The sequence below is a fragment of the Eubalaena glacialis genome, chromosome 11 (genome assembly GCF_028564815.1).
Source record: "Eubalaena glacialis isolate mEubGla1 chromosome 11, mEubGla1.1.hap2.+ XY, whole genome shotgun sequence".
Taxonomy (NCBI): Eukaryota; Metazoa; Chordata; class Mammalia; order Artiodactyla; family Balaenidae; genus Eubalaena; species Eubalaena glacialis.
In genome coordinates this window covers 76,544,148-76,558,484 of record NC_083726.1, presented here as the reverse complement: position 1 = coordinate 76,558,484, position 14,337 = coordinate 76,544,148, and the positions used below count along the sequence as shown (strand labels likewise).

Below are 14,337 nucleotides of genomic sequence, written 5' to 3'. Positions count from 1 at the left end.
TTCAAAGTTTCTTCCCATACAGTATTATGGTATTTGATCTTGACAATGAAAGTGTGGAGAAAAGGGGAGCCTAAGTGATGGAGGAAATAGGAAGACAGGCTCTGCTCCATCCGAGAACACCGGGAAGATGGCATTAGTCCCTGTATGAGTTTGCTGGGGCTCCCATAACAGAGTACCATAGACTGAGTGGCTTAACAGAGATATATTTTCTCCCAGTACCGGAGGCTGAAGGTCCTAGGTCAAAGCGTTGACAGGGCTGATTTCTTCTGGGGCCTCTCTCCTTGGCTTAGAGATGGCCATCGTCTCCCTGTGTCTTCACGTGGTCTTCCCTCTGTGCCTGTCTGTGTCCAAATTTCCTCTTCTTATAAGAACACAAGTCAGATTGGATTAGGGCCCCTCATTACCTTATTTTAACTTAATTACCTCTTTATAGGACCTCTCTCCAAAAATAGTTACATTCTGAGGTTCTGGGGGTTAGATCTTCAACATATGAATTTTTGCCAGGAGGACACAATTCAGCCCATAACATCCCCACTTGGCAGTTGGGAAGGTGATGAAGATCACATGGGTGACATTCTAACCATCCCTATACGCCGCCAGTAGCCCTCACTGTCCCTACCCCTCTGCCTTTCTACAAGGCCTAAGGGTACCCAATAGGGGATGTGGCCTTAGCCATCAGCATCCCTCCAGCCTTTTCATGTCCACGGGAGTCTCAAGCTCCCGGCCATCTTGCTTTGGATGGAGGGGGGTTGCTGAGGGTGCCTCCCTGAGTGTCCTCATGCAGGAGTGCCCCCCCGTCCACGTGTCTCTGTAGATGGAAACCCTCCCAGACTCCCTGCCATCTGTCTCCCTGTGCACAGCCCTACCCTTCTGGCCATGCTGGCGCTTCTCCCTTTGGTCTTCATTGTCTCCTCTCATTCCCTAATCGTTCGCTGGTGTGGTCTTGTCACTCCAGTAATGCTACCAACTCTTTGAAAGTGGCAGCTGGGTTTCACACTGTCATTCCTCACAGCCCCTGACTTAGCCGGCCCCATCCTAGGCATTCAATAAATACTGGTTAAAATAAACCGAAATGCATGGAAATGCTTCAGTTCCATTGACTCACATTACAGAATTAAAAACAGAACCTAAACTTTGGGAGCAAAGCCTCAGCCAGCCTTGGATTTCCTCCCTCCCCTCTCCTTGAGAGGCTGAAGCCTGAAGGGAGACCACGGGGGTCTCAGGCACATCTCGGGAGGCAGCTGACCATCTCCACCAGGGCTCCAGACTCCCCTTCTCTCGTCTCCCCGCCCCATCCTCTCTGGGTGCCCCCCTCATACACACCCCCCTGTCCTTCCTTTCCAAACACTTGGCAAGTCCTCCCAGGGCTGAGCGGTGCTGACAGAGGCGTCTTGCTTCTCTGAAAGGGGAACTCTCTGTCCCACCTCAGCGTCTGCTCTTCCCAGTTCCTCCCCATGCCTCAGGCCAAGTTTCATGCCAACAGGGATGTTTCACAAAATAGGTCTCTGAAGCCCTTGTCTGAAGTTGAGTGCCTTGAAAATTGCATTCTCTTAAAAAATAAGTTAGAGAATACTGTTACTTGATTTTCCTCCTGGGGATTCCCAATCTAAACACATAAATTAAAGGCTCTGAGAAGTCCCGCAATAAAGAAATCTGTTTGTCTTTCCTGAACTCGGCTTTCCCTACTTTGTGATTGCACTCCCCATGGCCCCTTCATTGCTCCTCTCCACACACGTGATGACTTCTAATATCCCAAGGACTCATGTGGAACTCATGGGCTCGTGAGTAGGTCAACAAGTAGAAAGTGGCTGATTGAGGAAAGGGGAGGTGCCAGAAGAGATGTTGTAACAGCATCACCATCGTCACCATCATCATCAGCAGCAGAAGCGGCAGCGAGTTGGCAGAACTCAGCCTGTCAACCTGTCTTCGGGCTCCCAGATCAATCTGTGAAATGGAACGAAGCAAGACTCCCAGGCCACATGTCCTTGGGACATGTCCTTGGGATGTGGAAGGGTCACAGGCCGGAGGAGAAGTGAGGTTTCTGAAGTAGCAACAGCAGCAGGGCTGCTGGCTTCGTCCCCGCATGGCTCCAGTTCTCTGTTTTTATTTCTGCCTGTCTCCCACCGTCCCCACTGCCCACCACCCCCTGCACCTCTCAGCTCAGGCTGAGGAAAGACCCTGAAGCCTCAGAGCCCAGCCCAGGGCCCACAGAACCGGGAAGAGAGCCCGAGGTTGCAGTTAGGGTGTGAGGTAGCGGAGACAGGGAGCAGGCTTGAGGCGTTGGTATTCTGTTCAGAAAGGCTGTCGGGACCCATATCAATAGACTGATATTCTTCTGATGAGGTTTCTTCCCTTGGCCTGAGGGAAAAACCTGGGAGGCGGAGTACAAGGGGAACAGCTTGAGATTCAGGAGCTGCCGAGAGACCTGCTCCCGAGCCTGCAGAGCATGAGGGCTGCGGCTCCCGGGGGAGAGCTGGGGGGAGTCAGCGCTGGGGGGGGAGGGGCAGGGGGAGGGGGAACAGGAAGCCGGACTGGGGCCAGCTGCCCTGTCCCTCCTGGCCCCATCCTGTGGCAGCCAGGTGGGCGGTGGCATCTGTTGGCAGCTCTGGGTCAAGGGCGTCCACTGGCTCCCCCGGCAGGTCTTGGCGGGAGGGCAAGTCAGGCACTCTGTTCCCAGGAGGGGATGGCGGATCTTGGGCTTAATGATGGGCCTGCAGTACTGGCAAAGCGGGGATCACTCTCCCTGCTAGGAAATGTCCTAAGGAACCCAGCTGAGCTGTAGTTACAGAGGTAGCTTGCCTGCTCTTTTCCACATCTCATGATTAATCCAGAAGCCTGAGCAGTGCGTGTGATGAGGCTCAGCAAAGTGGCTGTGGGCATCTCCAGGCTCCTTTGGAAGCCCCGCTTTTCCTCTGGGGTAGGTGCCCTGGAATCTGGGCCAGCCGTACACATTTCAGCAACTAGATTACAAGAGACAGAAGAGGCCGGGTGTGTGACACCAATAAAACCACACACACCCTGTACTTCTCTTTGCCTGTTGCACCTTCTGGTTTGTGCATTTCCCCACCACACCTCCTGAGAGCAGTTTGTTTCCCGGAAGCAGGAGAAGAGAGGTCAGGAAAAGGAGATGCCTTATTGTTGTGAATGTGATGGACGTGGAGGCACCACAGGGGACTGGACACCAAGGCAAAGACTCCAGTGTCTGATGAACTTACTGGTTGAACTTACCGCTTACTATCAGCTTCTAAGAGTCTCTGTTTCTTCATCTGTAAAACTGGATCACGGTACCTGCACTCATTGATTTAACAAATAATATAAACATATAAATTCATACTCTGGCGTATTCTAGGTGCTGGAAATCAAGCAGTAAACAGAACAGTCTCTCCTCTTCGGATGTTAATAGTCTAACATGGGAAGACAAAAAACTCGGCAATGACATCTGTGTCAGGTGGTTATGATACTTAGAAGAAAAATAAAGCCGGGGTGAGGGGTAAGGGAGACAGTGTATGCATGTGGGGACGACTTTTCTTAAAAGTCAAGGAAGGCATCTTTGATAAGACGATATTTAAACAGAACCTGGAAGAAAATGAGGTGCCATATAGATGTCCAGGTACGGCAAAGAGAAAGTCAAAGATGCTGGAGTGGGAGAGTGCTTGGCAAGTTCAAGGAGCATGAAGAAGCTCTGTGTGGCTGGAGGGGTGGGAAAGTGGGGGTCAAGGAGAAGAGGCAGAGAGGGTGTGTGTGTGTGTGTGTGTGTGTGTGTGTGTGTGCGTGCAGGGGCTGTTTGGATCATGCAGCCTTGCAGGGTTACTCTAAGTGAGATGGGAAACAACTGGTGGCCTGGAGAAGAGAAATGACCTGATGTATGTTTTAGAAGTACCACTCTGGTTGTTCAGTGGAAAGTAGATTTTAAGACTGTAAGCTCGGTGCTCTGTGACCACCTAGAAGGGTGGGATGGGGGCGAGGAGGGAGGTCCAAGAGGGAGGGGATATATGTATACCTATAGCTGATTCACTTCATTGTACAGCAGAAACTAACACAACATTGTAAAGCAATTATACTCCAATAAAAACAAAACACAACACTGTAAGTGGAGAAGCCAAAAGACCAGGTCGGAGGTGACTGCATCTCCAGGTGAGAGAGGAAGAGAGCTTGGATTTCAGCAGTGGTCGTGGTGATAAGTGACCATCAGAATCTGGAAATATTCTGTAGGTAGAACCTGTAGGATGAGCTGGTTGGGTGAATAGTGAGACACAAAGAGAGACCTCGAGATTTTGTCCTGAGATTGGGATTGACACATACACACTACTGTGTATAAAATAGGTAACTAATAAGGACCTACTGTATAGCACAGGGAACTCTACTCAATACTCTGTAATGGCCTGTACGGGAAAAGAATCTAAAAAAGAGTGGATATATGTATATGTATAACTGATTCACTTTGTTGTACGCCTGAAACTAACACAACATTGTAAATCAACTCTACTCCAATAAAAATTTTTAAAAAAAGAAACAACACTTTTGCAATAAAAAAAAAGATTTTGTCCTGAACGATGGGTAAACTGGAGTTGTCACATATTGAAACGGAGAACTGGGTGAAAGGAGAACCCTGTGGTTGTGGGGTGCAGGAACCAAGAATTTGGCTTCAGGCACATTAAGCAGCAGTTGTCGGTTGGATACCCAAGTGGAGGTGATGGGTAGACAGAAGCGTGTGAGCATCTGGGGCCCCGGGAGAGGCCGGGGCTGGAATACGATCATCAGTGTGTAGTTCATTAAAAATCTTGGGGCTGCATGAGATCATCAAGGGAGTGAGAGAGGACGGAGAAGAGAAGTGGGTGGGACATTCCAAGGTTTAAAAGTCAGAAAAATGAGACAGAACCAGCGTGAGAATCAAGAGAGCCTGCTTAAGACGGGACATAGTACAGAGTGGGGGCTCAGTAAATCACAGCCACTGCCATCACCATGACCATCGGTATTTTCATGGTTAGAGTATGGAGAAGTGAAGTTTGAAAACAAAATAGCAAGAGTTTGGGAGGACGCACTTCATCTACTTTTTCCTCTTTTCCTTCCCTTTCCTCTGGTTCTGCACCAACCGTGGTCTCAGACGTCCAGCTACTTAATAAAAATAAAACAAAACCATAAAAAACTTCTGGGCACCTTACAAGCCCACAACTCAGTTCAAAATATTCAAGAAGAGCTGAGGTCCTTGGGTTGTTGGTAGGGTGAGTAATCACTGAACAGAGTCAGGGAACTGGATGTGACTTTCTCCTCTTACCAACTCATTATATGACCTCAGGCAAGTCCGTCCCTGCCTCAGTCCTGGAGGAGGATAGAGACTTCCATTCAGGGGAGAATACTGATTAGCTCATCAAGTTTCCTAGTTGGATGGCATCTCTGCCATTTGCTTTTCTCGTCTCCAAAGCATATAGATCCTATCCTCAATTATTAAAGCAAGATAACAGTGCTTTTGATTTCCCTCTGAGAGTCTAACCTCGAATTGTTGGCTGTTTAGTACTTACAAAGTCTGGGAGAGGAGTGCCATTTAGGAGTGACCATCCAAGGTCCCCCGCCCCATCCACCCCTGTAGGCACTCTGAGGCAGATGCCTCTCACTGGACTACCAGAAGGCCAATTACTTGAACCATATTAGTTTATTTCCTTGTATAATTATCTTCACTGAATTGCATTTTAGGAACCATGCCCTTGGCTTTAATTAAACATCCTTGAAACAGTCATGCAAAGTTCACTGCTGCATTTGCACAAGAACTACTGTTGCAGACACGACCTATACGATTCTGGAAAAGACTTCCTGAGTGTTTTTGTGAAGCACAAGTCTGCAGGATATTAATAAAAATTTCATTATGGGAAAAGTTTAGTGAGTTTGGAAAAAAACCCAGGTGTCTTTCTTAAAGGTTATCTAAGAGGCTTTACCAACAAAAAGTATGGTGGATCCTTAGAAAGAGGATAAACTGTGCAAGATTTCCCATTTTGTCGACCCTAGAATCCTATTTTGGTGGTGCAGCTCTTGAGATCAGTGCTCTGTGCACCCAGCAGAAGAGGCTCTGAATGCTTCGGGCTCAGTTAGTCAAGCACCGTGAGCTGCAACAGGGAACATACAGACAGGAGGCTACGTAAGCAATTGACAGGGGAGCCTGCAGGTGGATGAGCAGTGAATGGGCAACTGGCTCTTCCATGCACAGCGATCTTGGGTACTTGGGATCCCAAGAGGCTTTGCAACGTCCTGGCTGCATCAGATATTAACTTTGTTATTCATGGAGTTAGGGGTCCTAGTCTCAAATATATCCCTCAGTGACCCTCCTGTACAACAACACACAAAGTTAAAATATTTTAAAAAATAATTTATTGTTAGGAAAAGGACACAGAGACATGTGCTGTGTTTACTGTTTCATGGGCGAGGTGGGGAGGAATTCCACTCGCTCCGACAGCTCACTACCTAGGAAGACCACTGAGAGTCTCTCCCCTCCTCTCCTGCAGCTGGAGTCTCTCTCTTTCACTTTCTAACGTGTACACCCCGTCAACCCTCAAATTTCAGCCTCAGAAGCTCCGAGAAAGCCCCTTGGGGCTCCCTTTCACTGGGCAGATCGACCAGCACAGGTGTGTGTGCAGACTGCCTGCCCTCCTATCCATGCAAGGTTAATTATTTAGAGGCTAATGATTTCATTTTAAAGTGGGAAGTGAAATATGTTTCGCTAAAGCTTCCAAAGTGAGGGAGGAAGGAGGGAGGAAGAGGGTAGGTTAATGGGTAAATATGATTGCCTGATGGTCTGGGTCCAGCCATCTTCCTAAGGTTGTGTCTTTAACTGAGAGGTACAGCAAGATGATCAATATCACAAGCAACCTTAGGAGAACCACACCGGTCAGCCCGCATCAGCAGTCTGTGTGGTGAGATTTAAGGGGGTGCTTAGTTGGCCCTCCAGCTGTAAGTGTTTGCCAGATGACTTGTAACTTCACCACTGGAGCTAAATTCTTTTGACTCTTAGGGCTCTTTCTGCATTCAAGAGCCCTTGGAAATGAGAAATCCCTGAAATGGGTTGTCCCCTGCTGTCAGTTAACCCTGAAGCTCAGGAGTAGAGTTGGGGGTAATGGGATGCCCGTGTACCCAGGGTCCTTCCTGGGCGTGTGTAACTCTGAAGCTAAGACAGTGAGACTGGCAGTTTAAGAAGAAACTCCAGGACCATGTCACCTACTGGCAGGTGGAGTAAGGACCCTGCAAGGTGGACAGACATACCTCTTCTCTTATCATTTGAGGGTTTGAGAGAAGAGGCACCGGGAGTTTAGCCTGAGCCCTTCCCACAGGTCTAGAGGTGGGAAGAGAGAGGGATGGGCTTTGACCCTGGGCGGCTCCTCCCTCCAGGCCAAGAGCCTGGAGGAGGTTTAGTTTGTATCTTCAGAGGGGATGGGGTGCCCAGGCAGATGACTGAAGACTTTATCTCCGAAGGACCCAGCATTAGAGAGCTTAACAGCCCCAGACCCCGCAGGCCGGGAGAGCTTCTGGGTATCCTTCCGTGGGGTCCCATCACCTCCCTGATGGAGGCAGACTGGGTACCAAGACCCTGTGGTGAAGCCGACTGGGGAGCAGCTTCCTCCAGCCTCTCCAAGCACAGACGTCAGCGGTGAGGCTCAGACTTGGTGGTTGTGCTCTGTCTCTGCACAGGCTTGTGTACACGCAGCGGGGGACCCACGCAGGGGACCGGGGTCGGGAAGCACACAGGAGGAAAATGTAGAGTGGATGCAAGTGGCGGTGGTGATGCTGGGGCAGTGTGAGCGGACAGTGGCTCTCCTGGAGTCTCCACCCCTCGGCGGGCTGGCGTGGGACCTGGGAACGGACAGTCCACGTGGAGGGGCAGCTACTCAGGGCTGCCCTGCCACGGGGGCGGGTGGTGCTGTCAGGCGGGGGCTGCCTTCAGGGTGGAGTTGTAACAGAGAAGTGGGGTCACCCCCCTTGGAAACTTTGAGAATGCGTATGAGGAGGGGGCTGTGAATGGAATCCGGAAAAGGTAAGGAGTGCCAGCTTGGTGGAGTTGGGTGCTGGCAGGGCTCGCCTTGGAGTCATGGGAGCGTTCCCAGGAACATCCAGGGGATCACCGCCGGGGCCCCAGTGGTCCCACAGGCCTCCTGAGGCTGGCTGTGCTGTGCTGAAGCCCGTATCAAGGGCCCTGGGGATGGCAGCAGAGGCCAGCATGGTTGAGGGTCCCCCGCACCCACCTCACCTCTGCAGGGACCACAGAACTGCATGCACAGTGGGTGTTCTTCACCTGCTCACAAAAGAGCCGGGTCATTGCATGCAGCAGGAAAGGCTTGATGGGGGGTGACGGGAGGAAGGGCAGGAGCAGAGATTTTCCATCTTGATGGTTTTGTTCAAGGCTAGCCCAGAAGCAGCTGACGTTGGCTTCATTTATCCAAAGGGCATGGCGAGTGACCCTCAACAACCCAGGGATCCTGAAATATTTAGAAGCTCTAATGTTTGGGTGAAAAGAGAACCTCTTTTGGATGAGAAGCTCACTTATTCAGGATGGGAGAGCTCCCATTGTCTGGGGCATAGGGGGGGCACCTTCCTGCTGGGTTGGCGGGGTGCCGGGCGCAGGGCACCCTGCCTGGGACACTTGCCCTGCTCTGTGGGTGAGGCCTTTCCCACAGTGCTGGGCCCTGGGGGGCTTTTCTTGTGGCAACTCTTCGTTAAAGTGACACAACGGCCTATTTCTTCCAACAGCATCTCTGATTCAGCCTAGGGTATGGTTCGAGGTTGCATCTCTTGTAAACCCCCCTTCAGCTGCTGTCAAGGGCTGGCACCCGAGTTCTTGAATTTAGGCTGATGTGGGTCCTGCTAGAGCCTGCTGTCATCTGCACATGTCAACAAATGTGTATGCAGGTGTGGACCAGCTGGATCTCTCTCCTTCTCTGGGAAGCGTGGTTTTCAGCAGCGTCAGGCTGGGAAGACAGACATTTCATTATCCCCGAAGTCCTGTGCAGGCAGTTGTCACACAGTGTTCCACCAGTGGCCCACAGCCGGCACAGAACACTGCAAAGCTCCATCTAGCACAAGTGACCACGGGGAACGGGTTGAGAATCCTGCTGCATTTTACTCGTCTCCTAAGGGAAGAACTTCAAAAAAGATGAGCTCGCCGCGGAATTGGCGAACTGTGTGGAAGGAGCGGGATCTGTAGAGCTCAGCAGCGGCGAACTCCTGTCATGGCTTGGCCAGTTCGGGTCTCCCCCTGTAACTTATGAGGGTGCAGCGATGTTTTCCCAGATGTGGTCCCCGTGTACAAAACAAAGAATCGCTTTGCACAAAGCCAGAAGGGATACATTGAAAGAATTATCAGAAAAGAATAATACATAGGAAATGTTTGTGCTCGCATGCAAGGAAACTTTGTGGGGTATCTGTGGCTGCCAAAGTGACATCTGGCAGGATTAACTGGATCACCAGAGCCAAACAATGAGGACTGGGAAGGCAGCAATAACTGTGAGGCCTGGGCCCATGTGGGGGCAAGATTTTGAGAATGACCACTTAGGTGACAAAACGGGATTCCCACGAACCGCAGCTCTGGTTAGTTTCTGGTCTGGAGCCAGATCCTCTCTCTGATGCAGACATGGGAGGACGGAGCAGCAAGAGCTGCCCAGCTGCTCATCTGGGAACTCATCCTCCAAGGGACTCTGTCCCTCGTTCTCCTCCCGTACCTGGAGGCGGCAGTCAGCGGGCAGCACCTCTCACAGCACCCCCACGTACACCTGCTCAGACCACCTGCTCAGAGCTACTCTTTTGCCCAGCCCAGTATATCTGTTCCACCTGTCTGAAGACCCGCCACACGTTTCCTCGAAGCACACCCCAGAGCTCTTCCTCACTCCAGCCACGCCTCAGCAACTCCTCTATCAGTACCGGGTATATGGACACGTCCTCCAGCCCCTGTGGGAACCTGTGTGGCTGCCAGCCAGCCAGCTATTGGGCCTCAGACCTGTTCCCTGGTCCTGAGTCAGAACCAAAGCCCTATGTGTCCAGGGTCCACTGAACCCCAGTTCTGGTCAGATATGGAAAATGGAGACTTGGAGAGAGTAAATGATTCACTCCTGCTCTTCATCCTTCAGAGGAAGGCCCCAAAAGCGCCTCGACTATTCATCAAAAGTCATTGAATTGTACTGTTAAGATCTATGCCTTTCACTGAGTGCAATTTTTGCCTCCATTTATAAAGAGAAGAAAAGCTTTTTAAGAACTGGGTTGATGCCCCTGCATGCACAGACCCAGCTGCAGGCAGAGAAGATGGTCAGCCCAGCCCAGACCTTGCTAAGAGTCTGCTCAGAGGCCGTGGGTCTGCTGGCACTGGATGGGCGCAGATGCTGGACAGATGAGCTCTGTGTGGTATTTTAGACAAATATGATGACCTAGAGTAGGGCCAAACAGACAGGAGAGCCCAGTAAGCAGACCCTGGGAGAGGGGAGATACCAGTTGGGCCAGCACACCTGAGGCTATGGTCAAGGCCATGAGGACCACAGTGTGGTGGGTACGGTGGCTGTGAAAGCCCCACTGCTGCCCAGCCAGCCCGAGACAAGCCACGAGGAAGCACTCACCGGCCAGCCCCGTCATAATCTCCGCCAATCCCGATGAACTTGCATCCAATGACTGCCCTGATGTGGTCGAAGTGATCTGAAGAATGGGAAGTCAGCAGTGTGGGGCTTCCAGGGCAGGGGTGGGGGTGATGACTGGCCTCTGTTGATTCCCCTTTTTGCAGCCTGTAGGCCAAACAGGCCAGTTCCTTCACGGCCTGGCACCGAGAGTACCAACTAGAGGGCCCTGAGGTTTGATCTGAAGTGATCCCAGCTGGCTCTAGACTGGACTTCAGATTTGGAGTGGACCCCAGAGCCCCCTGTTTGGGCCATTTCCCACCCAAGATTCACCCTGCCTCCCAGTCTCCTTGAGAACCTGTGGGGGCTCCTTTCCCCGGGTGTGGAGGATGAGAGAGGAACAAGAGTACAACTGATGAAGACCTCAGAGACCTAAGGAGCTGTCCAGTCCCTTGGCCAGAGGTAGGGGCAGTGCGCTTTAGGAGCCCCTGCAGAGGCACAGATGGGCAGCACCCGGGCTCTGTGTCTGACAGCCTCCCTGATACCCATCAGTATCGCAGTTTTGATTCCATGGCTCCAGTTCCACATGACACCAAGGTGCTGTGTACCGTCCATTATTGAGTTTTTGGGAGCTGTACCTATTGACAACAGGTGGGTCAAACCACTGGGGCTCTTCTGAAGTCCTCCCCAAATTTGGACCCAGCTTCAGCTCCAAATCAGAGTTTTCAGAGAGCTCAGGTTGAGGCTCACCTGCTCCAGTAGGCACGTTGGCTAACGGGTTGCACTGCAGCACCCGCACGGACAAAGACACCATCACGATGCCACCGTTCTTCTTCTGCAGGGGCGGACTGCTGGACAGTCAGCTTGGCCCCCAGCACAGCCACCTGCCTGTTCACTCTCTCGGCCCCTGTGAGGAAGGTGTTGAGGTCAGAGTCGTCTCCTCTCTGGGTTTGTGTGAATGGAGGAGCCGCAGCCCTGGTCTGGGTGGTGTCTTGGCCCTGGGTTTCCGGGTTTGGAGGAGTATCTTACCACCTAGACCCCCACCTAGGGCTCAAGAGTTCAAGGGCTGTGGATCGTGGGTTTTGGGGGCAGAAGATATTTAACCTGGGGTTTGAGGAAATTGAGGGAGAAGAGGCTCAGGTTCAAGGGCTCCTGGTTTGAACCTCTTGCTTTAGGTTTGAGGGCCAGGGCAGTCTCTCACCAGAAGCTGCAGGATATCATCAGGAACATTCCGAGTGTTCTTGCACACACCCCGGGCAGCTGAGTGGGAGAAGATGACAGGTGCCTGCGACACTTCTAGGGCTCACTGTGCCACAGCATCGAGACATGGGACAAGTCCACCATCATGCCCAGGCGGTTCATTTCTGCCACCACCTTCTGCAGGGACAGGATGGGGAGAGGACATCAGGGCTGCGTTTACCTTGTGTGCATTTATCTGTAGGGAACAGGCCGGGTTGTACATTCATGTGGGGCAGGGTATGGAACCCGGGTCCTTACCTCTCCAAAGCCGGTCAGCCGACTGACATTGCTGTAGAAGAGGTGGATACCCTTTGCTGAGCTCTGTGCCCTGCAGGATGGCCAGGAGGCAGTCTGACTGGTGGCCCTGACTTGGCTACAAGAGCCTAGAAAGAGATTCTGTCGAACCGTCTACACCTGCAACTCCCTGGTGCAAGAGGAGGGACCCAAACTGGGCTGTGCCTGGCAGTAGGAGGGCCCTTCTGGGGATTCAGTCTTGTTCTGCAAACCTCCATTCCCCTCCCCACCCCAGGTTCAGGGCCGGATCCCAGGGGTAAACTTGCTTTGGGCCCCAGCGTGATCTTGGGCAGATCCCTGCCTCACTGGGCCCTTACCATCTGCACTGCACTCACCAGGGCGTGTTGCAGGTGTGGGTGAGTGTCACGTAGCGCACACCCAGTGCATAGAAGGTACGCAAGATGGAGAGGCTACTGTCCAGTGAGTGGCCGCCCTCCACACCAATGAGGCAAGCCAACTTCCGGATATTGTTGAAAGCTGGGGGCAGGTAGGTCAGGTGATCATTTTCAGAGGCAGGGGTAGCTTACTGAAGTCCCTAACACCTACCACCACCAGTCTGTTTACCTTTTTTTTTTTTTTTGGCCGTGCCGCGCAGCATGAGGGCTCTTAGTTCCCCCACCGGGGATCAAACCCGAGCCCCCTGCAGTGGAAGCGTGGAGTCTTAACCTCTGGACTACCAGGGAAGTCCCCCCATCTACCTTTAACTGAGGTCACAAGCTCCAGCTCAGAATAGGAGGCACACATGAGGCGGATGAGGTCAATTTGCTCCAGGGTGAGGCGCACAGCATCCTGTTCATGGGTCTGGCATGGGACGTAGGCTGACCAGAACTGAGGGAAGGCCAGGGCTTAGTTTGGGCTTTGGAACTCCTTGGGCTTCTCATAGCCTCCTCAGCTGGCACAGCACTCACTGTGCCCAGAAGTCACATGTAATGCATTGCTTTTTCTGTGGTACTTGGATGCCCGTCAGGTTGGCTCACTGTGACCCCTGTAGCCCCCAGCATCCATGGCATGGCACTTTCTAGGTCACTATGGTAACTTACTTCCAATGTGACTAACCTGTGGTCTCTGAGGCCCCCAAACTGCCCCACATTCCCCAGCAGCCATGGTGGCAACTTGTGTGTCCCTTTGGTACCTGGGCACCCACGAGACCGTCTTTCAGCCTGTCCAAGCTGGTCTGGCCATGGCTGAAATTGCACAGATTAACATCCTGTAGCCCATTGTGGTAAAACTGCCTCAGGACCAGGGGCATGTCGTTGTGGCTGGAGGGAGGTCAAAGCAAAAGGGTGGGCTCCTTAGGTCTTGGGATCAGGCAGGACACATTGCCTGGCCTGGGCCAGCCTGGGGGTCCCCCACCTCACAGTGTCACACAGACTATACTAGGAGCAGCTGAGGCCTGGGCTGAGGGGTTCCCACCAGGGAGGGGATGACAGAGAAGGGGAATGGCATCCATAGATGATGGAGAGGACATCCAGGGGTGGTGTGAGGGAGCCTCCCCACTAGCTCTGCATGCTCTGGACCTCCTCCCCTGCCCAGGGCCAGGTTAGGCCCCCACCGGCCCCCACCAGCCCTCACACACTGCAGCCACCCGTCCACAAGCAGGAAGTCCCGCATCAGGGCCCGCGTGCGCTCCCGCAGACTTGGGGTGCTGGAGGTGCCCGGCATGGTCTGGACGCGGGTTACCGGCCGCAGCAGCAGACACAGCAGAGGCCGCTGGCTGAGTGCACGGGGACCTTCGAGGCCCCCGGGCCGCAAGCTGCGCAGGGCCAGGCAGGTGGGCAGAGGCGGGTCTGAGAGGGGCGCGGCCTCGCGAGGGGGGCGGGGTGAGGGAGGGGATACAGAGTCACAGGACCCTGTGACCCGTGTGTGGAGAGCAGCGATCCGCGAAGCCCGGCAGCCACAGGGCGGCACTGCCCTCCCGCCCCCTGCTCAGAGGCAGCTCCCGCGGGCTAAGCTGGCCTCTGCTGAGAGCCCACTCGCCTCCCATCGCGGGTTCCATCCGCCCCTGCCCCTCTTCCCACTCCCACTGCTCCGAGGGGGCGCCCTAGGTTGCTCTCCCCTGCCTCTAACCTTCCTGTCCAAGCTGGAGTGCTTCTCTCAGAGGGCCACCTTCAGCCCGAGGCCTCCCGGGAGCACACCTCATCCCCATCTGCCTGCAGCCGGCCCCGCCCACTCCGAGGGCTGCGTGCGAGTGTCTCTGCGGCCACAAGTGCTCTGGGCTCCCGGTTTC

At 53.1% G+C, this 14,337-nt stretch overlaps 1 pseudogene; it reads right to left on the bottom strand.

The window, feature by feature from the left end:
- LOC133101711 (dipeptidase 2-like) overlaps positions 1-14,094 on the bottom strand; it is a 50,853-nt pseudogene extending 36,759 nt beyond the window's left edge.
- Positions 14,095-14,337: the final 243 nt, after the last annotated feature.